The following is a 10246-nucleotide window of genomic DNA, read 5'->3' as shown; positions in this document are numbered from 1 at the left end:
CTGCTGTGTCATGCCACAGGGGAGATCTTCCTACGGTGTGACCTGACCTGCCCACGACTCTGGGGGAACTTGACAACTGGTGTGACACATTTGAAAATGAAAGTTATTACGATGAAAATTTGCGAATGTTTCCTCAATTTTAATTATAGGAAGTACATACAAGTTGTTTTTCGGTCTAATTAATTTAGAAATTTAACGAAATTAATTAAATATAAGCTGAATATAAGCTGTAATCGTAAAATCATGCCAATACACAGGTCGGAACATTTGAAAATGAAAGTTATTACGATGAAAATTTGCTAATGTTTCCTCAATTTTAGTTATAGAAAGTACATACAAGTTCTTATCGGTCTAATTAATTTAGAAATTTAACGAAATTGATTAAATATAAGCAGTAATCGTAATATCATGCCAATACACAGGTCGGAACATTTGAAAATGAAAGTGAATTGTTTGAAAGTTATCACGTTGAAAGTTTTTCCGAATTCGGTCATTTTCAAATTAGAAATGCTTCTAAAGGTATTTTTAGTCTAATTAATTTTAATCCTAGTCTAGATTAGTTAGATGTAAGCTACAACCTTTAAAATTATGCCAATCAGAGGTTGTAGTGAAGGCAGGAATTGCCAAATATGAAGGTTTGTTTACCAAAATTAGTTGTTTAATAGTTTCTTGTATTTATTTAGATTTTCCTTACTTTCTGGTATTTTGCTTCAATTTTTTCATCTTTTAGTTTTGGGAAATGACAGACTTAAAGAAACTGGGGGAAAAAATGTGATTTCAATAATTTCCTACTTTTGAGTAGCCAAGACCTTGAACTTTTCCTTGTAGGTTACATATCCCAAGTAACCTGTAGGAAGGCTAAGGTAGGTCATTAATGGTAAAGACCTTGAAGTAGGATAAGTATGGTTACCCGTGATTTAATCATCTGAAATTGTTTAATTCATAGAAGACCAACTTTATCAATACTGTAGAACGGTTGTTCTGTATTGCAGACAGCAGCCATAGTCTGGCCCTCCTTGGTCGTTGTAGGTCGTATATATATATGGTCAGTGTCTAGGGTATTGTCTTTGTCTTATCCCTGCCTCTGCCATTCATGTGTGACCTTTAAATGGGTATCGTGTATTGCCATAGATTTTGAACATGGTGTTTGTGGTAAAATTATCGTATAGTACAATACAATATCTTAAATGAAGAATATAGGATGTATTCTTGGTATGTATATAGGTACTTAGAATGATTTTGATGAGAATATTTTGTGGAAATCGGGGTGTATGTATGAAACCGGCCACCTCTATGTATTATTATGTCTAACTTAGAATAAGGGGGGATTGCATGGTGCCCCCATTAGGTAAGTAGGTAAGGACACGTCTTGTAGGTTAGGTTAGGGGGAAATGTTTAGGTTAGTTGATTTCCGTTTTTAATGAGCGCGTGAGGAACTGGCCGCTGATATACAAAGGCTCCTGGAAATCTTTCCAATTATAGATGCTTTAAATTATATAATTTAAGACTGAAAAACCGTACTCTATAAGCAAAGCAATTACAAGGATATGACCTAACTTTAACCTTCCCAATTAACTTAACATAAGACTTACTTATCAGGGTTCCCACTTAACCTAACGTAAGACGTTTTCCTCAGTAACAGAGGTAGTTATGCCCAACGACCGCCCATGGATTTTCATGCCCTTACCTTACCCTAGGACAAGTCGTAACCCTATGTTTATTCCAAACAGGCTTCCCTTATGAAAGTTTCTTTTTCAATTGTATTTCCTAGCTTAGCCTATCCTTATAATTTGAAAATACTTTCTTCTGTCGCTCAAGGTCATCCAAACAATTTATATCACCTATAAATGCACCTTTCTGTCATAAAGGAAGACACTTGAACCCTATAAGGAAGGGATCTGTACACCCTAACTTCTCTTAACTCATCAATATCTCGTTGCCAAGAAACTTGAACCACTTTCAGAATAAACTAAGATAAAGATTTAAGATAGGCACAAGTGGCAAAATCTAACTGAGGCCCTTTGCTTCAGTCAGCGTAGGAGGAGATGATAAACACCCTGGTAAAAATTTTTATTCTAAATTAGAAACTGCCACTAGTTTGGTATGACTCCAATAAACACATCTAATCTAAAGTATCAAAGTAAAACTATTAAAAATTTCTTTTTGTCTGAGGCAAAGCTAACATTAGTAGTAGTGTGGATAGGAGAATGGCCACACAAAAGTCATTGAACAGCAAAGACATCTGAATGGAGAATAAAAATGTCTTAAGATTATTAAAAGTTGAAGTCGGAGTTAGGAACTTGAGACAGCAGCGCCGGCAATCGAAAATTTTATGAATAGTACTTACCTGGCAGTTATATATATATAGTTCGTTATATATATAGGCTATAGCTGATATCTCTAACTAAAACCAGCTATATATATATATATAACTGCCAGGTAAGTATTCATAAAACTTTGTTTTATCATAAAAACTCCATTTTTATGAATAGTATTTACCTGGCAGTTATATATATATAGCTGGTTTTAGTTAGAGATATCAGCTATTTATTTATAACGAGCTATATATATATATAAAACTGCCAGGTAAGTATTCATAAAACTTTGTTTTGTCATAAAAACTCCATTTTAATGTATTGTGTCCACGAGCCTCCTGTGTCAAAACTTAGTCAAATGTAGAATGATAGACATAATGAATTTTTAGCGTAAACAAGTATGTATGTTTTAGTAGCCTCTAACTATATGTTTATGATCAAGTTAATGGCTTTGAAGAGATTTATTCAGGTACATCATTTCCAATGCCCTGACTAATATTGTACAGGGTACTCGACCAAAATATAATAAAACTGGCCATGGATGATAAAGGCAGTTTAGATTGAGTGCTGAATTTTGCATTGGCTCTGAAGACTGGGGTAATACAGAGTGCTGAATTATGGTTGATAGTATGTTTTTTCATATGCTTTGAATGATCTTTAAAGGTTAAAGAGTTTTATTAGAATTCCATATATAGTTTCTGAGAAATTATGAAACTGATCAGATATAAACTCTAACTAAATAACACCATTATTCGTAAAATGCTACAAATGGTGGTAATGAAGTAATGCATCCTAATATATAAAGGTTATGGGATGACTCATCACCCTTACCAAGTCGCTGCTAATTTTGTAGTCTATAGAACTTTCTGCCCAGTACTAGACCTCAAAGCGCGTCTGAGCTAGTAAGGGAAGATTTACCATCGCTGAAAGATCTTTATGTGTGTTGTAACTTAAGTTTGAATGGAAGTTGGAACACATCTTCATTCAGCGCAATACATGAGCACCGCAGTTTCTTGGAAACAATTAAGTTTGTAAGATAGGAGCTTCTGTACTTTAAGTTGCAACCGTTTTGACCCGAGGATGTATTATATTCCGTGCAATTAATAGAATCCAAGAAGTTTACATGTATTTTAAGAGTAGAGAAAAAACTACAGTAGTTATTTATTTTATTTTCTTACTGAATGTAGAAGGGTACCCTACCTATATCTTTGTAAGTTAACTTTTTCATTTCTCTGCAAGTACTGTACCGGTAATTATTTAGCCTATTAGAAAACAAAATAAGCGAGTTAATTTTGTTTATCTGATATATAAATGACTGTAAGAACTCATGAATTTTACATACTTATACCAAAGGCACTTCCCCCATTTTTGGGGGTTAGCCGACATCAACAATGAAACAAAACAAAAAGGGGACCTCTACTCTCTACGTTCCTCCAGCCTAACCAGGGACTCAGCCGAGTTCAGCTGGTACTGCTAGGGTGCCACAGTCCAACCTCCCACATTATCCACCACAGATGAGGCTTCATAATGCTGAACCCCCTACTGCTGCTACCTCCGCGGTCATCTAAGGCATCGGAGGCAGCAGCAGGGCCTACCGGAACTGCGTCACAATCGCTCACCATTCATTCCTATTTCTAGCACGCTCTCTTGCCTCTCTCACATCTGTCCTCCTATCACCCAGAGCTTTCTTCACACCATCCATCCACCCAAACCTTGGCCTTCCTCTTGTACTTCTCCCATCAACTCTTGCATTCATCACCTTCTTTAGCAGACAGTAGGAAATTGTTGAAATCACATTTTATTATGTATAAACGTAAAATCTTTCAGCTTCGGGATAACATCTCTTAACAACTCACTGCGGTTTTGTGTCTTATATTATTGCAATTAGTTTTTCTATAGTAATTACGAGTATATTTTCCCTCCTGTCCTAATCAGGCATTCATAGATACGTGTATATCGCAAGGCACCTTGCACCGCTAAACCTATGATAGTGGCCCATGTATTACGATGCAGTGTTTGTTTGTATTGCATCCCTAATGTTAACTTGGTTTATATACCATTTGTCACTTCAACAAATGGGTAAACCACATACCTTGGTTGAGCAATATTGGCAAAAGAATCCAAAACTCGGTACACTGTATGTGAAATGCTAAAATATAAACACTAGTGTCATGGATGGGTCACACGTAAAAGTTGCCAAAACAGTTCGTCAGTGTAGTCGTTATGAATCAGGTAGACAGAGCCTTCTATTACTATTACTATTATATGGTAAGCTACAACCCTAGTTGGAAAAGCAGGATGCTATAAGCCCAGGGGCCCCAACAGGGGAAATAGCCCAGTGAGGAAAGGAAATAAGGAAAAATAAAATATTTTAGGAATAGTAACATTATTAAAATAAATATTTCCTATTTAAACTATGAAAACTTTAACAGAACAAGAGGAAGAGAAACTAAATAGAAAAGTATGCCAGAGTGTACCCTCAAGCAAGAGAACTCTAACCCAAGGCAGTGTAAGACTATGGTACAGAGGCTATGGCACTACCCAAGAATAGAGAACAATGGTTTGATTTTGGAGTATCCTTCTCCTAGAAGAGCTGCTTACCATAGCTGAAGAGTCTCTTCTATCCTTACCAAGAGGAAAGTAGCCACTGAACAATTACAGTGCAGTAGATAACCCCTTGGGTGAAGAAGAATTGTCTATTAATCACAGTGTTGCCAGGTGTATGAGGACAGAGGAGAATCTGTAAAGGATAGGCCAGACTATTCGGTGTCTGTGTAGGCAAAGGGAAAGAACCGTAACCAGGGAGAAGGATCTTATGTGGTACTGTCTGGCCAGTCAAAGGACCCCCTAACTCTCTAGCGGTAGTATCTCAACGGGCGGCTGGTGCCCAGGCCAACCTACTACCTCATAACTACACCTTGAAAGTCATAGTTAATGTTGAGTCATTATATCACCATCATATCCTACGTCTATTGATGCAAAGGGCCTCGAGTAGATTTCGCCAGTCTCTATCTTGAGCTTTTAATTTGATACTTCTCCACTCATCATCTCCGACTTGATGCTTCATGTTCCTCAGCCATTTAGGCCTGGGTCTTCCGACTCTTCTAGTACCTTGTGGAGCCCAGTGAAATGTTTTGTGAACTAATCTCCCTTGTGGAGTGCAAAGAGCATGTCCAAACCATCTCCATCTACCCCTCAGCGTGATCTCCTCCACATATGGCACTCAAGTAATCTCTCTTATAGTTTCATTTCTAATCCTATCCTGCCATTTAACCCCCAATATTCTTCTATCCTGCCATTTAACCCCCAATATTCTTCTATCCTGCCATTTAACCCCCAATATTCTTCTATACTGCCAATTAACCCCCAATTTTCAATATTAAACTTACCCGATAATCATGTAGCTGTCAACTCCGTTGCCCGACAGAATTCTAAGGAGGGATACGCCAGCTATCACAATACTAGAAGGGGGTGTACTTACCAGCGCCACCTGTGGCCAGGTACTCAAGTACTTCTTGTTGACACCTCCTCAATTATTCCTCTGTCGTGCCTCCGGCTAGACGTTCTGGGATACGCTATGGTCTTCGAGTTTATTCACGGCTATTTGGTGAAGTATTCTCTCAGATTAACGGCTGTCGCTTTACTGGAAACCTTCTGATATTAGCTAGATAGCTTTTATTTAGTTCAGATTAACGGTTAACGATTTTTTGCTTGTTTTTTGGACCCCCCTTTGACTAACTCTTGAATACAAAATGTCTGACATTTCGCAAGCCCCCTCCCATAGACGATGTAGGTCTTGCAATAGGCGTATTCCGAAGGCCTCGGTAGATCCTCACACCGCTTGTTCTGACTGTAGGGACAGGCCCTGTCAGTTAGAAAATCGATGTGAGGAATGCGCCGGACTTTCGGAATTGGATTTTGTCCGTCTTTTAAAGTATTCTACTAAGTTAGAGAGAGGTAGAGTTAGGAGGAGTTCTTCTCACTCTTCTTTATTTTCCTCACCTCATGATCCCCTACCTGTTCCTACCCCTGTAGTGGCTACCCCCGAACCTACTGTGTGCCCTCCGCCTGATATGTCAGTGGTTTTGCGTGCTATTCAGGCTTTAGGCGATAAAGTAGAGTCAGTGGTAAGTGACCATAAGTCTCTGATGGCCGAAGTTAAAGAACTGAAGGTCAAGAGTGCAGTGGGTGGAGTTAGTGCCAGTGCTGTGACGAGTGCTAGTGTCGGTGCAGTGCCTTGTACTAGTGTTAGTGCCAGTGTGGTGCGTGAGGATTTTTCTGTGCGAGCCAGTCGTCCTCCCAGTCCGGGACCTCTTGCAAGCTCCCAAGCCCAGGGGAGAAGCAATGTCGAAGGGCATAAGGGTTCGGCAGGCCTTGTTAGGCGCACAGAATTATCCTCGGTGGTTGCGGGCGTGTCTTCCAAAGACCGTCACTCCCACCTGCAGACGATTGAGCCCGTCTTCCGCTCGTCCGCTGATCAACTTTCTGGGAAGAAACGTTGGTCTCAGGTCTCGAGACCGCTTAAACGCAGAGTCCAGTCCGCGAGTGCTCAGCCAGGTTGCAGTCATTGGCTCAGCTCCGACTCGCCTCAGTCATCTGTCGACTGTACTCCGCCCAAGAGGAGTAAGGTTCTGCCACAACAGAGCTCGACTGTTAAGGCTTTACCTCAGTCTACTGTCGTTTCTGCCAATCCCAAGTGGACTCTGCTTCAGTCCATGCAAGCTCAGCTTTCGGACTTGATGCGTGAGTGTCGGGCTGAGAGTGTTGCGCCTCCGCCTCCGCCCACACTCCTTCCGCCTGCTCTCGCTCCGCCTGTGCTCGCCCCGCCTGCGCTGGCTCCACCTAGTCGCAGCACCATCTGCCAGGCGTACGATGTTGAGCCACATTCTGAGTTCGCTGTTCCCAGTGTTGTTCAGCCTCAGCCTTCTTTAAGGCAACCTTTTGTTTGGGATCAGGAGGATTACTCCACTCTTCCTCCGCCTCCCCTTGCTGCTCCACCAGTGGTGCAACTCTCGGTTGAGGTACAACAACCTCTTCCGCCCATGAGTCAGTCTCCTCAGCTGCTGCAGCGAGCTCAACCCTTACACCCTGATCTTGCGCCTCAGAAGCCTCAGCTTGCGAGAACTTTACCTTGTTCTGCGCAGCCTCAGCCTCATCATGCTCCGCTCATATCAAAGGAACAGGAACTTACTACTCCGCCTCCGTCCTCCGCTCAGCAAGCGCAATCCTTGGGTTCAACCTCTCTTGCTAGGAGTCAACCTCCTCCACCCATGCGCCTTCCTTCTGCTTCGTCTGTTGTTCAGCCCTTGCAGTCTGAGCCTCAGGTTTTCCCTCAGTTGCTTGAAGAGGAAACCACGGTTATTGTTCCTACACGTTCTGACTCTGCGGTTCAGCATTCTTATCCGATCTCTTCGCCTCATTCTGGGGATGAGGTTTCGGATGATGAGGAGGCACACCTTGATCCCTCATCAGACGTGGACGAATCCAAGCTTTCTCCACAGTCTCTTGATTTTCGTAAGGTCTTGGCTCTACTCAGGGAGGTTTACCCAGACCACTTTGTCTCTGCTATTCCCCGCTCTCCGCCATCTGAGTTTTCGCTGGGCGTTCAACAAGCTAAGTCTTCCTATACTAAGCTTGTCCTAGCTAGATCCTCCAAGAGGGCTTTAAGGATCTTAGGGGAGTGGCTGCAGTCTAAACAACACCTTGGCAAGACTTCCTTCATGTTCCCTCCAACGAAGCTCACTTCGAAAGCGAGCGTTTGGTATGCCACAGGGGAAGCACCAGGCTTGGGAGTACCTGCCTCTGCCCAGGCTGACTTCTCAAGTCTGGTAGACTCGCCTCGAAGGACTGCTATGAGGCGCTCGAAGGTTTGTTGGACCTTCTCAGACCTGGATCACTTACTGAAAGGGATGTTTAGAGCATTTGAAATGTTCAACTTTCTCGACTGGTGCCTGGGGGCCCTCAGCAAGAAAACCTCTCCTGCGGACAAAGATTCTGCCATGCTTTTAATGTCCTGCATGGATAAGGCCATCAGAGATGGATCGGGTGAGCTAGCGTCGTTGTTTGTATCAGGGGTGTTGAAGAAAAGGGAACAACTGTGTACCTTCCTTTCCGCCAGCATTACACCTTGCCAACGGTCACAACTCCTTTTTGCTCCGCTCTCGAAGTTCCTCTTTCCCGAAGAGCTAGTTAAGGACTTGTCTGCTGCCCTGATACAAAAGGATACGCACGATCTTGTAGCCTCTTCAGCTCGTAAGTCTAAGGTTGCCACCTCAGTCCCTAAGACTTACCGCTCCCCAGTGGCTGATACCCCTGCTACGAGGTTCATACCGCCCTTTCGTGGTAGAGCCCCCAGCCGAGGAAGCTCCCGTCCAGACTCTTACAGGGGCAAGTCTAGGAAAGGATCCAGGTCATCCAAAGGAAAGAACTGACTCTCCGCTTCTCCAGACAACAGTAGGAGCCAGACTCAAGATCTTCTGGCGAGCCTGGGAGAAGAGAGGTGCAGACGCACAGTCTGTCAGTTGGCTGAGGTTCGGTTACAGGATTCCATTCTGCCTTCAACCACCTCTGACCACATCGCCCATCAACCTCTCTCCCAACTACAAAGAAGAGGACAAGAGGCTAGCATTGCACCAGGAGGTGTCGCTTCTTATGCAGAAGAAGGCAGTGCTTATAGTCCGGGACCATCAATCCCCGGGCTTCTACAACCGTCTCTTTCTTGTGGCCAAGAAGACAGGAGGTTGGAGACCGGTGCTGGACGTCAGCGCTCTCAACGAGTATGTCACCAAGCTGACGTTCACGATGGAGACGACCAAGTCGGTCTTAGCAGCGGTCAGACAGGAGGACTGGATGGTCTCGTTGGACTTGAAAGATGCATACTTTCACGTTCCGATTCATCCAGACTCCCAACCTTTCCTAAGATTCGTTTTCGGAAAGGTTGTCTATCAATTCCAAGCCCTGTGTTTTGGCCTAAGCACAGCTCCTATGGTCTTTACTCTTCTGATGAGGAATGTAGCCAAATTCCTTCACTTGTCGAACATCAGAGCCTCACTCTACCTAGACGACTGGCTGTTGAGAGCCTCCTCGAGTCGTCGTTGTCTGGAGAATCTTCATTGGACTTTAGACTTAATCAGAGACCTAGGTCTATTAGTCAATATGGAAAAATCTCAACTCATTCCCTCACAATCCATCGTGTACCTGGGAATGGAGATTCGGAGTCAGGATTTTCGGGCTTTTCCATCGGCCCCCAGGATAAGCCAAGCCCTAGAGTGCATCATGAGCATGCTGAAGAGGAGCAGTTGCTCAGTGAGACAGTGGATGAGTCTCACAGGGACTCTCTCGTCACTGGCCCTGTTTGTCGAGCTAGGGAGACTCCACCTCCGCCCTCTTCAATTCCACCTGGCAGCTCATTGGGACAAGGGTTCGACTCTAGATGCAGTCTCTATCCCTATCAACCAAGAGATGAAGACCACTCTCCTGTGGTGGAAGCACAACCTCCTTCTCAAAGAGGGTCTATCCTTGGCCATTCAGACCCCCAATCTTCATCTCTTCTCAGATGCATCGGACTCGGGCTGGGGTGCAACCTTGGACGGACGGGAATGCTCGGGAATGTGGAACGAGGAACAAGGATTACTCCACATCAACTGCAAGGAGCTGCTGGCAGTTCATCTAGCCCTGTTGAACTTCAAGTCCCTCCTGCTAGGCAAAGTGGTGGAGGTGAACTCAGACAATACCACAGCCTTGGCTTACATCTCCAAGCAAGGAGGGACCCATTCGAGGAGCCTTTACGAGATCGCAAGGGACCTCCTCATTTGGTCAAGAAGTCTAAACCTCACTCTGGTCACGAGGTTCATCCAGGGCGATATGAACGTGTCAGCAGATCGCCTAAGCAGAAGGAATCAGGTCATTCCCACGGAATGGACCCTCCACAA

The 10246-nt window shown here is 43.5% G+C and overlaps 1 protein-coding gene across 2 annotated transcripts in view; it reads left to right on the top strand.

Annotated features, from left to right (window-relative positions):
* Positions 1 to 10246, top strand: part of LOC137638380 (serine-rich adhesin for platelets-like) — a 53847-nt gene that overhangs the window by 348 nt on the left and 43253 nt on the right. The gene's annotated exons all lie outside the window — the stretch shown is intronic.

The sequence above is a fragment of the Palaemon carinicauda genome, chromosome 3 (assembly GCF_036898095.1).
Source record: "Palaemon carinicauda isolate YSFRI2023 chromosome 3, ASM3689809v2, whole genome shotgun sequence".
Classification (NCBI taxonomy): domain Eukaryota; kingdom Metazoa; phylum Arthropoda; class Malacostraca; order Decapoda; family Palaemonidae; genus Palaemon; species Palaemon carinicauda.
Note: the sequence above shows the minus strand (reverse complement) of the source record. Positions and strands in the feature narration are given on the sequence as shown.